Source organism: Mirounga angustirostris, unplaced genomic scaffold (genome assembly GCF_029215605.1).
Source record: "Mirounga angustirostris isolate CCGP_5_RB_7025 unplaced genomic scaffold, mMirAng1.0.hap1 SCAF_12, whole genome shotgun sequence".
Taxonomy (NCBI): Eukaryota; Metazoa; Chordata; class Mammalia; order Carnivora; family Phocidae; genus Mirounga; species Mirounga angustirostris.
Window position 1 is genome coordinate 104,281,671 of NW_026991720.1, and position 16,813 is coordinate 104,298,483.

Genomic DNA, 16,813 nt, shown 5'->3' on the forward strand with positions numbered 1-16,813 from the left:
TGAGTGTCTGATGTCTTTCAGCTGGGGAGGGCTGGGAGGTGTCTTTGAGTGGGATTGGGTGTGTAAGGACATTGGAAAGAGGTTTCTCAGGCTGTCTGCTTGCTGTGGCTGTGGGCCTTTTCCTGGTTCCACCTGCTTGACTGGGTGTCCTGGTCAGGGAGAGGGGCCCCAGGTCTGTGGAGACAAAGAGGCTTCCAGGATGGGGTACTTGCTCTAGGTAGGTCCCACTGGCCCACCTCAGTATCTCTTGGCCCAGAAATGTCAGGCCCAGTGGGGAAGGGGAGTACCTTCTCTGGCCACTTATTTCTGGTGGGGCTCCCAATCGACCCCTCTCCACGGTGTCAGACTGTCCTCACGGGGTATGAGGGGTGCAGACTCCATCCACAAGGAACAATGTTCCAGGGCAGTCCTTTGTTGTGGTGAGGGGGGGGGCAGAAAATGCCAAGTTATTCTTGGTCTTCCTGGTCTGGGTAAGGGGACACAGACCATCTACTGTTGGGTTTGTCCTCCAGTCCTGGGGCCCCAAACCAGCTGTCGTCTTTCTTAGGACCTTGCAGAGTTCCCCTTTGTCTGCGGTTGTGCCTTTTGTAGGGTTTCTAGTCCTGCAGAGCTGGACGTGCAGGGGAACTAGGTCTACGCTATCCTGTCTGGACTAGCATCCCCTCATCCCACAAGTCTTGATGTGTTTTATTCATTTACACTCAGTTCTACATATTTTTTAATTTCCTTTGAGACTTCCTTTTGACCCAAGGTTTGTAATTTATACACAAGAAGTGTATAATTTATTTTCCAAGTTGCTTGAATATTTTGCTGTTGACTTCCAGAGTTTGATTCCACCGTGGTGAGAAAGCACACCCTGTGTGGTCTCAGTTCTTTTAAATTTATTGTTGTTGTCGTCTTTCATGACCAGGATTTGGTCTGGGTTGGCCAATTTGCCATGCGGGCTTGAAGAGTGTGTATCCTGCTAATTCTGAGTAGAGTGTTCTCTGCATGTCCATCCAATCCTGCTGGCTCTTGGTGGCAATCAGTCCTATATCTTGGCTAATTTTCTGTCTATTCATTGTATCAATGGTTGAGAGTAGAGTGTTAAAATCCCCAAACATCATTTTGATTTTGTTTCTCTCTATTCTTAGCTGTATCCACTTTTGCTTCATATACTTTGAAGGTCTTGAACAGAGGTCTTTCATGGGAGGATGGAGAGAGTCAGTCACAGTAAGTGTGATGAAAGATCCTCCCAGAACATTGTCAGCTGGAGGAGGCAAGGGATTCTAGAATTTCAAAGCAAGGGTCCCATACATTTACTGCCTCATTCTTGTCCATGAATATAAAAATGCATTTGATGAAAATCATTACCAGAATCAATACCACATATTAGTAATTAAATTTAACTCTACACAAATGAAAAACTGAGTTAGGAGTAAATGGGGGGAAGATGTGAATACACATGGAACTCTATTTTAGGGTTTATATTTAATTGTTAAATTTTAATACAGATTCACCAGAGGTTAATGAATTGAATTAGTTTTTATTTTCCTCTCCAACAGAGTAAGTCTGTCAGATGTCTCAGCTGGAGGCTTGATGCTCATTAGTAGTGTAGGCTCCTTCTGTCCTTAATGGTGGCTTTTCTGACGGACCTCCTCGCCCACCTGATGGTCTAACATGGACACTCACAGCATCATTTCCACTTTGAAGGCTGGGAGAAGGAGGCACACTGGCCAAGAGAGGGGAAAAAAGTGTTCTAGGCATGTTATCCACATGGAACAAAAGAAAAGTGAATTCCTGCCAAAAAATAATAACATACAAATTTAGTTGGACTCAAATGATTTAAGTGCAAAATGCAAAACTCTGAAACACATTTTTTTAAACTCTGAAACATTTAGAAAGATATATGGGAGGATATCTTTATGGACCATAAATCAAGGAATGATTTATAAAATAATACACAAAAATTGCTAAGAATAAAAAGATTGATTCAACTATATTCAAATTAAGAACATTTGTTCATCAGAAAACACTGAGAGGCAAGTAAAAAGAGAATAAAAGAAAAAAGCACCAAAATTTCACATACAAAATATATTAAAAGACAAAAACAGAAACCAGAACTCCTAATTAGCAAGAAAGGAAGAAGAACACAAATAACCTTGTTTTGAAAATTTGCAAAATACAGGAATAAGGATTTTCCACAAGGAATATAAATGGGACAGAAACATATGAAAAGAAATTCAGATTTTTAAAAATAGTTAAATGGTATGGAGGTTCCTCAAAAAGTTGAAAATAGAGCTACCATATGATCCAGCAATTGCACTACTGAGTATTTATCCCAAAGATACAAATGTAGGGATCCGAAGGGGTACATGCACCCTGATGTTTATAGCAGCAATGTCCACAATAGCCAAACTGTGGAAAGAGCCAAGATGTCCATCGACCAATGAATGGATAAAGAAGATGCGGTATATCTATACAATGGAATATTATGCAGCCATCAAAAGGAATGAAATCTTGCCATTTGCAATGACGTGGATGGAACTGGAGGGTATTATGCTGAGCGAAATAAGTCAATCAGAGAAAGACATGTATCATATGACCTCACTGATATGAGGAATTCTTAATCTCAGGAAACAAACTGAGGGTTGCTGGAGTGGGGGGTGGGGTGGGAGGGATGGGGTGACTGGGTGATAGACACTGGGGAGGGTATGTGCTTTGGTAAGTGCTGTGAATTGTGCAAGACTGTTGAATCTCAGATCTGTACCTCTGAAACAAATAATGCAATATATGTTAAGAAAAAAAAAAAGGTAGCAGGAGGGGAAGAATGAAGGGGGGGAAATCGGAGGGGTAGACGAACCATGAGAGATGATGGACTCTGAAAAACAAACTGAGGGTTCTGGGGAGGAGGGGGGTGGGAGGATGGGTTAGCCTGGTGATGGGTATTAAGGAGGGCACGTTCTGCATGGAGCACTGGGTGTTATGCACAAACAATGAATCATGGAACACTACATCAGAAACTAATGATGTCATGTATGGTGATTAACATAACATGATAATAAAAAATAGAAATAAAAAAACTAAGGTTTTAATGTATGGTGATTAACATAACATAATAATAAAAAAAAACAGTTAAATAATACCAGGTGTTGGGGTGCACCAGGATCTAAGGAATTTCTGTGTCCCTGGAGACAACTGGCGTCAGTGCTTCCATCCAGAGGCTTTGGACTCGGCGATTCTGTTCCTAAATCTGGCTGCTGGAGGAATAAAGCTCTTGTCTACCAGTGTCTTGTAAACAAATTCAAGGTAGTAGTTTTCAATTCTATTTTTTCCAAATTGCCAATTTTAAAGTTTTTAAATGACCCACGCAGAAACACGCAGAATAGCACACCACCCCCGACACATTCTTCAGCCAGATTCAACGGTCCTCCATCTGGCCACCTGGGTTTCATCTAACTCATTTTCCTCCTTTTTATTTATTTATTTATTTATTTATTTATTTATTTATTTATTTATTTTTCGCTGGTTTTATAAGTCCATGCCAGGTGTAATGCAATTAAAAGCATAATTTCTTCATGACTGAAGTAATGGAAACAACTCCAATAGCCATCCGTGGAAAACTGCTGAATTAAACTGAGGTCTTACACCCAACAAAATACTATAAGCAATGAAAATGAATGAACTGCGGCCGTCGTCAGCACTAACACAGCTTGTGATCGAAACACGAAACATGAAAAAGAAAGTCATGGTGTATAACATGTAATATGATGCCATTTTCTAATACTTGACAAACAGTAAAATCTTCTCGTTTTAATAATGTTCAGTTTGATTTTTGGCAATTGTGTTTGTGAACCCTCCTTTTTATAGAGTGATTTCATATTACCTAACTGTATCAGATTGGGTTCTTTGTAAGATACACAAGTTCTGGCTGTGTTAAAAGGAAAAAGAGAATTATTGGAAGGATAGACTTGAAGGACAACCTGAACAGCAGATCTCAGGAAGGACAGGAACTGGGGTAACGTTGATAGAGATGCATCTTTATGGAGCTCAGCTGTATGAATTGAGCGTTTCTTATCTCCTGCTACCTCTCCAGTGATTCACATTACTGTGTAGGGAAGTCTGACTGGACATAACTACCTCTGGATACAAGAGATAGATTGGGTATGGGATGGTTCTTTAAAAGATGGCCTGCTGATCAAAAATAAGGACATTTGGTACAGAAACCATCTAAAGATGTCTTGATTTTTGGAGAACTGGACAAATAAGATTTTCTTTTTAACATATATGAGGCTGATTACTTAAAGACTTAAAGGTAATGTTTATGGCTAATAATAGCTGATATTTATGGAACACTTACATATGATAGTTACTATTACATCTGGGAGGGATGACGGCAAGATGCACAAAATTCACAATCGTCGTTGTTCCTCAGGGGACAGGGCTGAGATGCTCTTAGTTCCGAAGGTGGGGGACAGCTTTATAGGCATTTAGGATGCTGCTATAAAATCTACATCCAAGTTGCTATTACATAGGGGAAGATATGAGCTCAATTATAATAGGGACAAATATTGGGCCCATTAGGATACAAGTGTAGGAAAATAACACAAAAAAGGCCATGTGCATAAATGATGATAATAAACTATAATTTTTTCATTAAAAATATTTTAACACTCCCCAAATTATCCATTATAACCACAGTGGAATTCTGATGGAATGTATAATTATGTAACATGATGATAACATTCGTCTGGTGGAAAAAATCTAAAAGTATCCCTGAAAATATTTTTAAAAATCAATGGTGATGGGGTACCTGGGTGCCTCAGTCTGTTAAGCATCTGCCTTCAGCTCGGGTTATGATCCTGGGATCCTGGGACCGAGCCCCAGGTCGGGCTCCCTGCTCAGTGGGGAGCCTGTTTCTCCCTCTGCCACTGTCCCCCCACCCCCACTCCTGTTCTCTCTCTCTCAAATAAAAAAAAAAAAACTTTAATAAAAAAGTCAATGGTGAGCTTACCATTTTAGATGATAAGATGCATTATAAAATTATAACTAAAAGACGGCCACAGACAGCACAACAGAGAGGCAGATAAATGGGAAAAAGAAGTGATTTTGAGGAAACAGACTAGTTCTTGTTTAACAATGTTACTGTAAGAGTAAGGCATTGTTACAAACATAGAAGGAAAGGATAGAAAACTGGCGAGCTAATTGTCATACTCATAACTGAAACAATGCATTTGTTTATGATTAAAATTTAACAGGAAAACATTCAAACAGAAACATTTTTTAAGAACATGGAGTCATTTTTAAGGCAGAAGAAGACCTGCCTGAGAAAGACTACACATGTTAGAATAATGTGAAATAAGAAACAGTATCATTTTAAAAAGCAATTAAAATATAAACGATCTAAAAGTATTGCTACTCTTAAAGAAACAGCTCTTTGATGCTCATGATTGAAAAATGTTCTCAGAGGCAATTGAACAAATATTATAAATGGGCAAAGCATTGAAGGAGAAGAAATGAGCCACAGTAACAACTCAAAACAACAGCAAAAGAGAAGAGAAAGAAAGAAAGAAAAGAAAAAGGAAAAAAAAAAATCAAATCCCCAGTAATAAAAGAAGCACAAGGTAAATAAACTAGTGGACACTTGTTGACGTCATACCTGACGAGTTGCACGTGAGTGTGTCTCTGGTGGATCCGCGCTGTTTTCCTGGGAGCAGAGATGCACGGCTTCCCTAGGCTAAATGGCAAGAATGGAAATGGATACAAACTTTCTGGACAACTTAGCTACATGTTGTAAAAACTTGAGGAGTTCACATTCTGACCCAGAGGCCTGCCTGGGGGAGGCGCACCCACAGCCTCTCTGGTTGTGCTGGTTACCATCCTGAGCACCAGTGCTCACCCTGCTCCCTAACATGGGTGCCAGTCCCATGGCCTGCAAGTGGGGTCATCGGTAGAGCAAGGACTGCCGCTGGCCCAGCCTGGGGAACGGGTGTGAGCGACTGTGAATTGCCCTAGCTCCCCTTATGACAGCACTCTGCTCCCCCAGGAAGGGGAGGAGGGGGAGGAGAGCAGAAGGAAAGGGGGGAGGAGGGGGAGGAGGGAGGAGGGGGAGGAGGGAGGAAGGGAAGGGGGAGGAGGGGGAGGAGGAGGGGGCAGGGGGGAAGGGGAGGAGGAGGGGGCAGGGGGAAGGGGAGGAGGAGCAGGGAAGGGGGGAAGGGGAAGAGGAGGAGGGGAGGAAGGGGAAGGGGAGGAGGTGGAGAGGAGGAGGGGGAAGGGGAGGAGGAGGGGAGGAGGGGGAAGGGGAGGAGGTGGAAGGGAGGAGGGAGGGAGGGGAGTGCTAGGCAGCGGGTTATAAACATCTGCCCAACCTGCGTTTAGTGGCACAGAACATTATTTTGCTATGGTTTTGAATAAAAGCATCATTTTAGTAAAGAAATAAGTCCCAAGTTTGAGAGGCTAGATACTGAAATAGTAATGGTGATGTCAAAAATCCAGAAATAGCAAAATTAACAACCCCAAATCGATAACTACTATTTCGTAAGAGTTTAGCGTGTGTGGAAAAACAGCCAAGGGGGAGGGAGCTTCCAGATTGAACCAACGGGGAGCTCGGGGCACAGGGGGGCTCGGGGGGGGGGCCTGCAAAGCACCGATGAGCAGGTTCACCCTCGACGGTGGTTGGTTAAGACGCTGGGCATCTCCAGACGGCGGGGGGATTGGCTAAAAGTGATTGTCTTACCCCATTTTCAGGAAGGCGACTTGAATTTCTTTGACAATCCTCAGAGGCGTTTACAAGAAATCAGTTAAGTCAGGTTTCGTTCATGTTCGTGAAACACCAGGTTTAGTTTTGTTGACGTGGCTTCGAGGGTTGTCCGCTCCAGGAACGCTCAAGTCCGGTCTCCCTGTCACTTGTAACTTTACCGGTGGCGCCTTCGGTGGTGGCGTGGTGGGGGGTTTGCTTTCTTCACTGGCGTCTCAGGATTTTCCAAATTTCGCCCAAGAGATTCGCTCCATTTGTGTAAGTAAGTGAGCTCAATCACGGAGACGCATCTGTGCTTGGACCCTCGCTCTGGCCCGACATGACTGATCGCCATTCATCAGCCAGTTGAGGCTAGGACGACAAAGCGAGTCTGGGATCATCCATGCGAACCCCCGTCCTCCGTACCGACACCTGCCCGCCGTGACTTGGAACATTTGACGGATTTTTATGCAGGCTCCTAATCGCCTGCATGTTCACAGTCACCCCAGTGCATTACTGACTCGTTCAGTAAATGTCTATGGGGCCCCTGGGCCAGGTACTGTGTACAAGAAACAGATGTTACCACTGTCCGTCGTGAGGTCTGTGCTGCCCAGCGAAGGCCAAGGGCACGCAGCGAGTCTCCATAAGTGCAGCTGGGTGGAGCTCTCTGCAGGACCAGTGAGTGCGCTCCGTGTTCCCACTGGACACACAGCACCACTCCTGAGTTCAGCGAACGCTCGCACCCAAACCCAGCCTCCTCGCCTTCCACCCCGGGGCCCCGCACGCGTGCTCGTCACTCCAGGCCTCCATGCTCTCACGGACATGCTCCCTCTGTCCTGGCCCCTCTGTGCCCATCGTCCGGGAATACCTGTAGTTGGAGCCTATGGGCAAATTGCTCTGGTGGGGACCTCAGGCCCCCCTTCCAGGTGAAGGACAGGAACTCCAACTGGACTTTTGTGGTGCTGAGCTCGTTCTGTTCCCCAAATCCATCAGCTCCCGTGTCGATGGCTACGTCGGTCCTTCGCAAAGCCTCCCACCATCTCTTCCTGGCGAGTTTGCAATTATCCCCTAAGAAAGCCACCCAGAGATTATGCTGTGATATGATATGACCCTTAGGCCACACACCAGCCGATTGTGTTTGCAACCCCCTGTCCCCCATCAGCACAGTCTTCCAAAGCTTGAGGCACGGACCACGTTACGTGGTGGGTGGCTAGCACTGTTTTGTATATTTAGAAGGCACTTGGTAATTGTTTCCTGGCTTTGAATTTGTACATTTCCAGTTTGCAGAAAAGGGATATTTAATCATTGGTCTTAGGGGAAACTGCTTGCCATTTGAAAAGAAAAAGGGGGATATCATGTTGACCCCCTCCAGCAAAACTAAGCATCAGATACTTTAAAACTTATGCATAAAAAAATTTTTTTTAATGTAAGAACAAAGAAAAACTTGGCTGACCTGTTTGTTTTCAGTGTTCGTTTGGGTGAGTGGGGCGCATCCTGGTCACACAGTGTTGCGGGTAACGTGAATCCAGTCTGTTTGGAGGGTAATTCAGCTATCCGGACTGGAATTTTAAATGTCAATGCTGTCTGATCCAACTTGAAAACTTTATCCTCCGGATACATGTGCATAAGTGTACATGGATATTGACTCCAGATTTTTTTTTCATAATAGTAAAAACTGAGAACAATCTACATGCCCACTGATCGAGAGCCAGTTACTTCTCACGAGGCACCTGAACATTTGGATACACTATGCAGATGTTAAATATAGAAGGAGAATCTGTTCATACTATTGTGGAAAGATGCCCAGGGTATATTGTTAGCAAAGAGAAAACTAAATAGTAATACCAACTTTATGTAAAAATGTGCGTAACCTATCCAAGAACCTATGCTTGCCGGTGCATCACAAATGTCTGAGATTCACAAGAAACTTAATAGTGGTTACAGTGGGCTTTTGCTTTTGACCACACACCCCTTCTATGTCCTTTGATTGTTAATTTTTAGATATTTTTCCTAACTCAGTGCAAAGAGGGGAAGATGCATTCCCAGCCCCTGCCCGGAGGGAAACCTGTAGGTGCTTGGATCTTGCACCTGTCTGCGTTCCCCACCCCATCTTCTCTGGAATACCGATTTCCCCATCTCCTCTCCTCGATGAGTCCCACGTTATTCAAGACATTTATACAGACGGTTGGGTGAAATGAACCAAGTCACCAGGAGTTTCCCTCACATTGACTGTAAGCTCGGCGGTATGCTTAGTCCAGGTCAGGTTCTTTGCCCCTTGATTCTGGTAGTGCACAGAAGTGATTTAGGATGACAAAGTGGCAACAAAATCAACTTACGAAGTGGCTGACGGAGGCACACATGTCTTTCTAGTAAATTTGATCCCCGAATGTAGAGGCAGCTGGATCTTTTTAGTTTTGTTCCCGCAAGCATGTCACACCTGTGACTTAGAAAACCTTTCCGAGAGCTTTTATATGTCGTGCTAGACGATGACCCCTCAAGGTCCAAAGGCACAGTACATTCCTTTTGGAATTTAATGCTGGGAATAGTTTATCCATCATAGATGTGACTTCAGTTTTCTTCTTTATTTTTAAAGTTTTTATTTATTTACTTGAGACAAAGAGAGAGCACAACTGGGGAGTGACAGGCAGAGGGAGAGGGTGAAGCAGACTCCCCGCTAAGCAGGGAGCCCGATGCGGGACTCGATCCCAGGACCCTGAGATCATGACCTGAGCTGAAGGCAGACGAGTAACCGACTGAGCCACCCAGGCGCCCCTTCATTTTCCTTCTTAAGAAGATAACAACAGGTGTTTGAGTGACAGTGTCTTTCCTTTCTCCTCGACTATGAAGGTGCCCGGAAGTGGTCCGCTTGCTGTCCGATTATCATGGCAACGCCCTGGGTAACCGACGTGTTTGGACCTCTCCCCACCCAAGGTTTTCCTTGTTTTAACCATATTGCACGTGTATCTTTGGAGTCTCTACGAGTTATTTATGGTAGAGAAATGAAGACGGGATCATGGACACTAAAGAGGGTTACTTCAATCTTTCATTTCTGGGTTTTGGATTGCATCTGGGGTACAGAAGGGAGGAGGCCAACATCATTCTACTGTGGGCTTCTTTGTATTTGAAGTGCAGACATCAGGAAAATCACTCTTTTGCTATCTTGGCGTGTCTGCCTCACACTCTGGCCCGAACCAAGAAGAACAAGGAGTATTAAAAACACAAAGAGAACAGTTATGTAAACATTTTCAGAAGATCACAAAAAGGTACAGATTAGGCTCAAGTAACGTATTCCTTTCCAGATGATTTACTTATTCCTTGTTTAACACAGATCCTATTAAATATTTCCTCAGCTCAAATGTTTTATCCTAGTTACAGTGATCTAAAGAAAGCCAAAAAACAAACGAACAAACAAACAAAACAGAGAAAAAGGAACCTAGGACTTGGTAAGGAATTGACCTCAATATAATATTCTCGTGGATAGCATCCTAAGACCTCAGTCCAGAGCAGTTTCCCGAAAGCGCCTTGCGGTGGTCACACACGCACACGGAGTGGGGTGGGAGAGACGCAGCAAGGTCATGGGTTCAGTTTGCCGTGGGAGGGACACGGAGGACCGGGGGTTCGAGTCAGCACAGGACAGCCTGTCTCCAGTGTCGGAGGCTCTGACCACAGCCACGTACTTCATGGAGCACAACTGAGCGGATGGGTGGAAAGCTAGAGAAAAATGCGTAACTTCACAAAGCCCAGAGTTGGTAATCACTAAGCTACTGGAAACATGAACACGCTTGCCCTGGGCTGTCCCAGGAGTCTGCATGCTGACTGAGGAAAGCCCACTCCCACGGAGCCTTCTGGGGAAGAAAGCACAGGGAGGGACAAGTTCATGGACCGCATGGCCCGCAGGGTCCAGAAGGGTCCTCCCGTTCTGGGATTCGGTCGGCAGGTAACCCCCAGAGCACCTCCCTGCCCGGCACCACCCCCAGTCGTCTCCTTGCATGAAGTCAGAATGGGGCATGAGACTGAGGTTCAGAGTGGTGGATTACCTGCTCCCGAACAACTGCCTAGCAGCAGAAAGAAGATGACCGGTTGGCAGAGCCCTGTTCTGTGAGCCCTACATGCGTCGCTGCAAAGAGCGTTTCAGAGATGGGCCCACGGAGGCTCTGACAACAGGCTTGCGGACACGGTCACTGCTGTTCTAGATGATGAGGCCAAAGCCCAGGGAGTAAGGAGTTGAGGCCAATTGAAACCTCGGGAGGCTGGCTTGACCTCTATGTCAGGACGTCTGCCCAATAACACCCCCAAGGTGGCTCCTTTCCCTAGACCTGCCTCCGTGGACGTGCTCCGATTGTTTCTGGGGATCTGTGTGCCCAACACAGGCTTCCGTGAGCAACCTGCTCTCCTCCGCGCTTCTACCATCGAGGAGAATCAGTAAACTCCACGTCAATATGGATTTCATTGGAGATTCCAATCTTTACGTATTTGCATTATGCTTGATTCCATGGTACGAGTCAATCACTTCTGAAAGCAAATATTTAATAATTTATGGAATCAAAAAGTTTCAACTTCTAAAAAACACTTGGAATCCTCCAAATTCAAAGAAAGACAAGAAGGAGGGTGGGAAGGAGGAGGGAGAGAAGGAGGGAAGGAAGGAAGGACAGACGGACATCCACTGACTTGTTTAGATCGCCCGTGATCATTTCCAAGAGAAGCTGAGTTTTCATGAGACAAGTGCTTGACAAAATCAGGTAGCAAAGCTAAAAGTGTCCTTTCAAAATGATGTCATTCAATAGTTCCCAAGTTCTTCGTTGGTCACTTTTGATTTAGATGATGAAAGGTTTTTCTTTAAGAAAATCTAATGAGAAGCCCCCGAATGTTGGGGCTGAGCCTGGAGGCAGGCAGGGGAGGCTCCGGCGGCAGCTCTGGATAAATCTTATTCTGCAGACTTCATTCCAAGGAATGGGGATCTGACATCATTACCGACTGGACAGGAAGGCCCGCTGGAGGTAAGCACCTGCTGGACCCACCTGTCCAGGTATGAGGCAGGCTCCCTGGGGGACGCATGCTGGCTGAGGTGAGAAGAAAGTCCTAAAGTCCCCTCTGCCTCCAGCAGTCCTTCGCCGAGGAGGGAGACGGGGCACCTCGAGACCCTCACGTGGTGTCGGCGGCTCTGTAACTGACTGCACAGGAGTCCGGGACAGGCAGGGACTCTCCCTTTATTCTCAGCCCTTGGCCTCTCAGCTGTGTCTCCGGCTTCATGTTGAGAAAGGCATCTTCCTTGGAGAAAGGTCATCTGGGGTGAGAAGGACAGGAGGTGGCCTCCAGCCCCACCCACAGGGATCGTGGAGAAAACCAAGCAGTGAGAGAGACTCGCAGGCATGATCTGGAGAAGGAACCGGCCCCTGGCAAGAGCTCTCCAGGGACGCAGACCCAGTTCCCAGGCCGCCTGCTTCCTTCCTGTTTCCTCCTGTCTGCAAGCCAGTGGTTCTTACAGCAGTAAAACGGTGGCGCAGGAAAGTCTCCTTGGCTTATGTCCAATTCAGTAACAATGGGGGTGCCATGGGGAGAGTTCAGTAACAATGGGGGTGCCATGGGGAGAGTTCAAGTCGGCATCACCTGGAAGGCCGGAGACCCTGCACCGCAGGTCGGTCGGGAAACTCCAGAAACGGAGGACGGGGGTGCCTTGGGGGTGGAGGAAACAGATCCCCAGGACAGCCCGGGGGCTGCTGAGTTGGGGGAAAGCAGCCGCCGCCCTGAGCCCCAAGCGGCCCAAGAGCCCCGGTGTCCATCAGCTTGGACCGGCCTGTTTGTACTTCGGGCTCGGAGGCTACTGACGGTGGTGATGAGAAATGCAAGGCAGCTCGTCTTTGCTGTGTGTGCAGGTGCTTGGGCTCGCCCTGCTGCTCCCTCTGAGCCTCTTCTGTCTTTGCCAAGGGTGGCCCTGAGCGGCCATCAGCCCCTCGGCTGCGAGCCTGCGCCTCGTCCCGAGGCTGGAGGTTTGTCCCAAATAACTGAACTGACATACGGTAAAGCTCCAATTATGTGTGTCTGAACGTAATGGAACCCATTCAAGGTGCCTGATGCTCTAGCTGGTCCTTTCCCTCATGCGTCGCGCACACCCCTCTGCTGCGCTGGACGCAGACTCTCCTGCCCCCCCAGTTCCTCCCGCCTCTCCTGTCCGGGACTCAGTCTCTCTCTCTCCCTCCCTCCCCCACCCTCCCTCTCTCCTTCTCTACTTTTTTTGGATCAGGATTGGAAATTGAGGTGATTTTGTCTAAATTTCCATTTATTTATTATTTATTTATTTTTTAAGATTTATTTATTTATTTATTTATTTGACAGAGAGAGACACAGTGAGAGGGGGAACACAAGCAGGGGGAGTGGGAGAGGGAGAAGCAGGCTCCCCGCGGAGCAGGGAGCCCGATGTGGGGCTCGATCCCAGGACCCTGGGATCTTGACCCAAGCCGAAGGCAGACGCTTAATGACTGAGCCACCCAGGCGCCCCTAAATTTCCATTTAGACACACGGTCTTGTTTCCTGGTAACTGGATGCAGGTTAATGCATCAGGTGAGGCCAACACGTTGACCAAGCCTCTCATTACTGCAACTCACATTTGAAGACACAGAGGCCACCAAAGTCATCTATTTCTCTAATAAGTCACTTACCAAAGTGTCTTCCCTGTTGGTGTTTAAGACACTCAGAGGCAGGGAGCAGGGTCCCTCACGAGAGTGTGGGCAGGGCAGGGTCAGTGGGATCCCCGCCTGCTCACCTGGACTGAAGCAGTCATCGAGCCCCAGGTTTTGTAGGTAAAGGCACCCACCACCGTGCATGGCGGTCCCTTGCACAGCATCCTTTGGAGCAGGTCATGTCCATCTTGACAGGAAGCTCTCCACGGGTAGGAAATAGTCTCGAGAAGCAGACGGCTATGCGTTCCAGCGACTCGTCTTCCTGAGAGCAAACTCCCCCAACCTGAGAGGGGAAGAACCAGATTTGACGATCCACCTCCCCCACGCATGGGGTGCGTGGTTCGAGGCAGATTCACTCAGCATCTCTGGGGCTCCAGCCAATCAGCTCTGAGGCGAAACCCCAGGCAAGGCCCGCCGGGGCTGCCGGGAGGATGGGCTGACACGGCGGACATGTGCGAGAGACGGAGGACCAGCCCCCGGAAGGGAGTGGTGATCCCGGAGATGCGCGGTGGGCAACCCTCCCTGCATCCCTTCCACGGCCAACCCTTTGCTGAGAAGTCTGGCACGGCAAGTAGGCTTCGCGTCACGGGCCACCTAGGACAGTGGTCTGGGAGTCCCTTCATCCACGTGGGCGAGAAAACTGCTAGAATTAATGCAAGCGTTTGGGCAGAGGGTGGACGATTTTCTATTAGGATGGTTATGTAACAGCTCCTGGTCGATTTCCAGCTCCCGGAGCCTTGGTTGTCGGAACGTAGGAGGGGGTCTGCCCCTGAGACGGTCCCTAAGCAGAGACGCGCAGGGTCCCCGAGGCCAGCTGGCTCCCCGCTGAGGCTTCCAACCAGATGGCAGGGAACCCAGCACACGTTTGCTGGTGCTGGTAGCAGACCTTTCACTGACACCCCCACGTGCAGACCTGAACCCTGCATCCTCCGCGTCCTCCAGCGTCACCAGTGTCTGTTGGTTGCATGTTGTCTCGCTGCGTGATCGGTAAACAAGATAAAGTTCACAGAGTTTAATCTTACTCAAGTGCGCTCTAAACAGACCCGGTCCCTGGCAACCACGGGGGAACCTGGCCGGGGCCCAGCGTGGCGTGTCTGAAAGTGGCTGGGAAACACAACTCTCTGAAACCGTCCGGAGGGAGCTGTGTTCTCTTTGATGCTTGACTCTAGCTGCAGGAATGCTGAGTCACGCACGCTTGAGCAGCGCTTCGGAGCCATGATCGTGGGCCTGACCGGGCCCGATCTTGCCATTTTCCCAAACAGACCTTTCCGTTGAGACGCACCGTCTTGTTTCCTGTTTCCGCTGAGTTGCTCCATGACAAATCCGCCGTCCTCGCCGTTTCTCCACATTGCACAACGAGCTTCCTTCCGTGCAGGGGAGCCTGTATTTCCAGACGGATCCAGCGTCAGGGGAAACCGTCTTCCTGTCTCCCCGGGTGCCGTTTGCGAAGGGGGGTTGGACCAGCCGGAGCCCCGGCTGCGCTGCATCCTCACGCTCGCTCCGTGACACGCTCTCCTGCAGACCCCCTCTCCCACGTGACTCTTTAAGATCCATGCCACAGAAGCCTTTGAAACTAAACGTGCACATTGTAAAGCTTTGAGCATCCTGACAGACCAGCCCCCAAATGAAAAATATGTGTTATGTTGTTCATGATGTTTAGTTAGATTTTTTAGGAGAGGGACCTTCCCTTGGTAGAGAACACGTGTATCGGCAGTGTTTACAGAAAATGCAGAACTGCTTTGCATGCACGCACTTGCCATTAGCCCATGATTGGGCGTTGAGCGGGACGATAAGCGGGGATCGAAAAGGCCGTCCTTTGGGCTGCTGGGCTGTGGGGGCTCCATTGCTCTGTCTGGACCCAGGGTGATGTTTTGAAGCAGAAAAGTGAAATGAGAAGCAGCCAGCATCCAGGGCATGAGTTCAGTTAAAGGCAGCCTGCCCAACCCAGACCCACAAGATCGTTTTTAGCAGAAAGACTGTTTTCTCTAAAAGCTAATATATCTAATCTGTTGCTTACGGTGTTTGAGCCACCTGCCAGCCACGAACACGGGATGAGAGAGAGGGTACGTGCATGCGTTTGTGTGCATCTGTGGCCGGAGACTGTGCGGGGAGCCCTGTGCCCGTCTGTCATCGTAACCGAAGCCTGGTGCCGTCCACGCATCACGTGACCTGTTCAAACTTCATTCTGCTGCAGCGACATCAGCACGGCAGAGCTTGAGGAGAAAGACAGGTGTGAACCAAGTTGCCTAGGTGCTGGTCTCACCTCGGGCAGGACCTGGGGCTCAGTGCCCGGCACCCATGTTCAGAGGACATCTCTGGAGACACGTGTGGCCTGTGGGGCTGCAGTGGCCAGGGAGAATATCTGGGAGCTCCGCATCTGGTGAGCACTCTCGGAGATGCTGACGGGCCCGCAGGATAAATGAGCCACAAGGGTCCCCTGGAAGGACGGTATTCTCCCATCCCTGCAATCCCAGAATCGTGTCTGCAGCTTGGAGGGGCTGAGAGCCGGGGGACAGGTGGAGGGGGCAGACGGGCAGCCCGTGGGTCCTACCCCGCAAGATGTCCCTCTTCTTACGACCGGGGTCCGGGATGGGAGCGTCTGAGAGTCTGGACTTGGCACCCGGTCCAGCTTGACTGGCGTTTACGGATGCACTAACGAGACACAGTTGAGGAAATGAATCAGCTTCCTCTCTGATAGGCTCAGTGATTTATCTCCAGAATGTTCTCTCCCCGTATCTCTCCCTGGTAATCTACTTACTGTCTGAAATCTAGCTAACAGTGTGGTTCTGTGTAATATCTTTTCTTTAAACATCCCCATCCTCCCTCAGAACATGCTGTGTTTTCCTTCAGAGTCCTGATCCCTTTCCAAAAGCACCCTGCCCTCGATTTGGGTGCTTTTAATTCTCTCCTTCCCCTTCCAGTGCCCACCTCCCCTGCAATCCCCCGAGGCAGGGTGGGAGCCTGAAGGAAAGTGACCAACTCAGGTTACCCCTGAGGGCCACGGTCCTGGAGGGGCGTGCAGAAATGCACACTGATTAAGATATGAGCGTCAAGAATCAGAAGAAGCGGGCACAGATCACAGCTGTGTGGTCCAGTCCCCAGAGAGGAATACCACTCTTGGCCTTCGCAGTGTAGACAGCGGGTGGATAGTATTTATTTTCAAATAGTATTTCCAAATGGCATCAAAAGGATGCCTTGCTCATGGTGTATTTCTTCTGTGTATCATCCTTCCCCGGTGGTTTGGGGAGCAGCCCAAGGCTTCATCCACCATCACAGGGAGAGGTCTGGAAATAGTGGGACAGTGGGCCAAATGCCTCTCTCTTGTTCCCAGAGTCACCTCTTAAACCATGGCTTTCTGCAGCAGAGAGATGGACTTTTTGAGAGAGAGAACATTGGATTAGCCTCCATTTGTCCTAAAAGT

General features: G+C 48.2%; 1 long non-coding RNA gene across 7 annotated transcripts; it reads right to left on the reverse strand.

Moving 5' to 3' along the window:
- Positions 1 to 1,440: 1,440 nt before the first annotated feature.
- On the reverse strand, positions 1,441 to 16,016 carry LOC135362135 (uncharacterized). Of its 7 annotated transcripts, none has more exons than XR_010406639.1 (5): positions 13,372 to 16,013; positions 6,716 to 9,896; positions 5,639 to 5,716; positions 3,126 to 4,503; positions 1,442 to 1,779 (listed from the first exon to the last, which is right to left on the reverse strand). It is a non-coding gene; the product is annotated as an uncharacterized LOC135362135 (long non-coding RNA). The 7 variants fall into 7 exon arrangements; XR_010406637.1 differs by having other exon boundaries at positions 1,443 to 1,779; positions 6,716 to 15,605; positions 15,944 to 16,016; XR_010406638.1 differs by having other exon boundaries at positions 1,443 to 1,779; positions 6,716 to 14,965; positions 15,410 to 16,013.
- Positions 16,017 to 16,813: the final 797 nt, after the last annotated feature.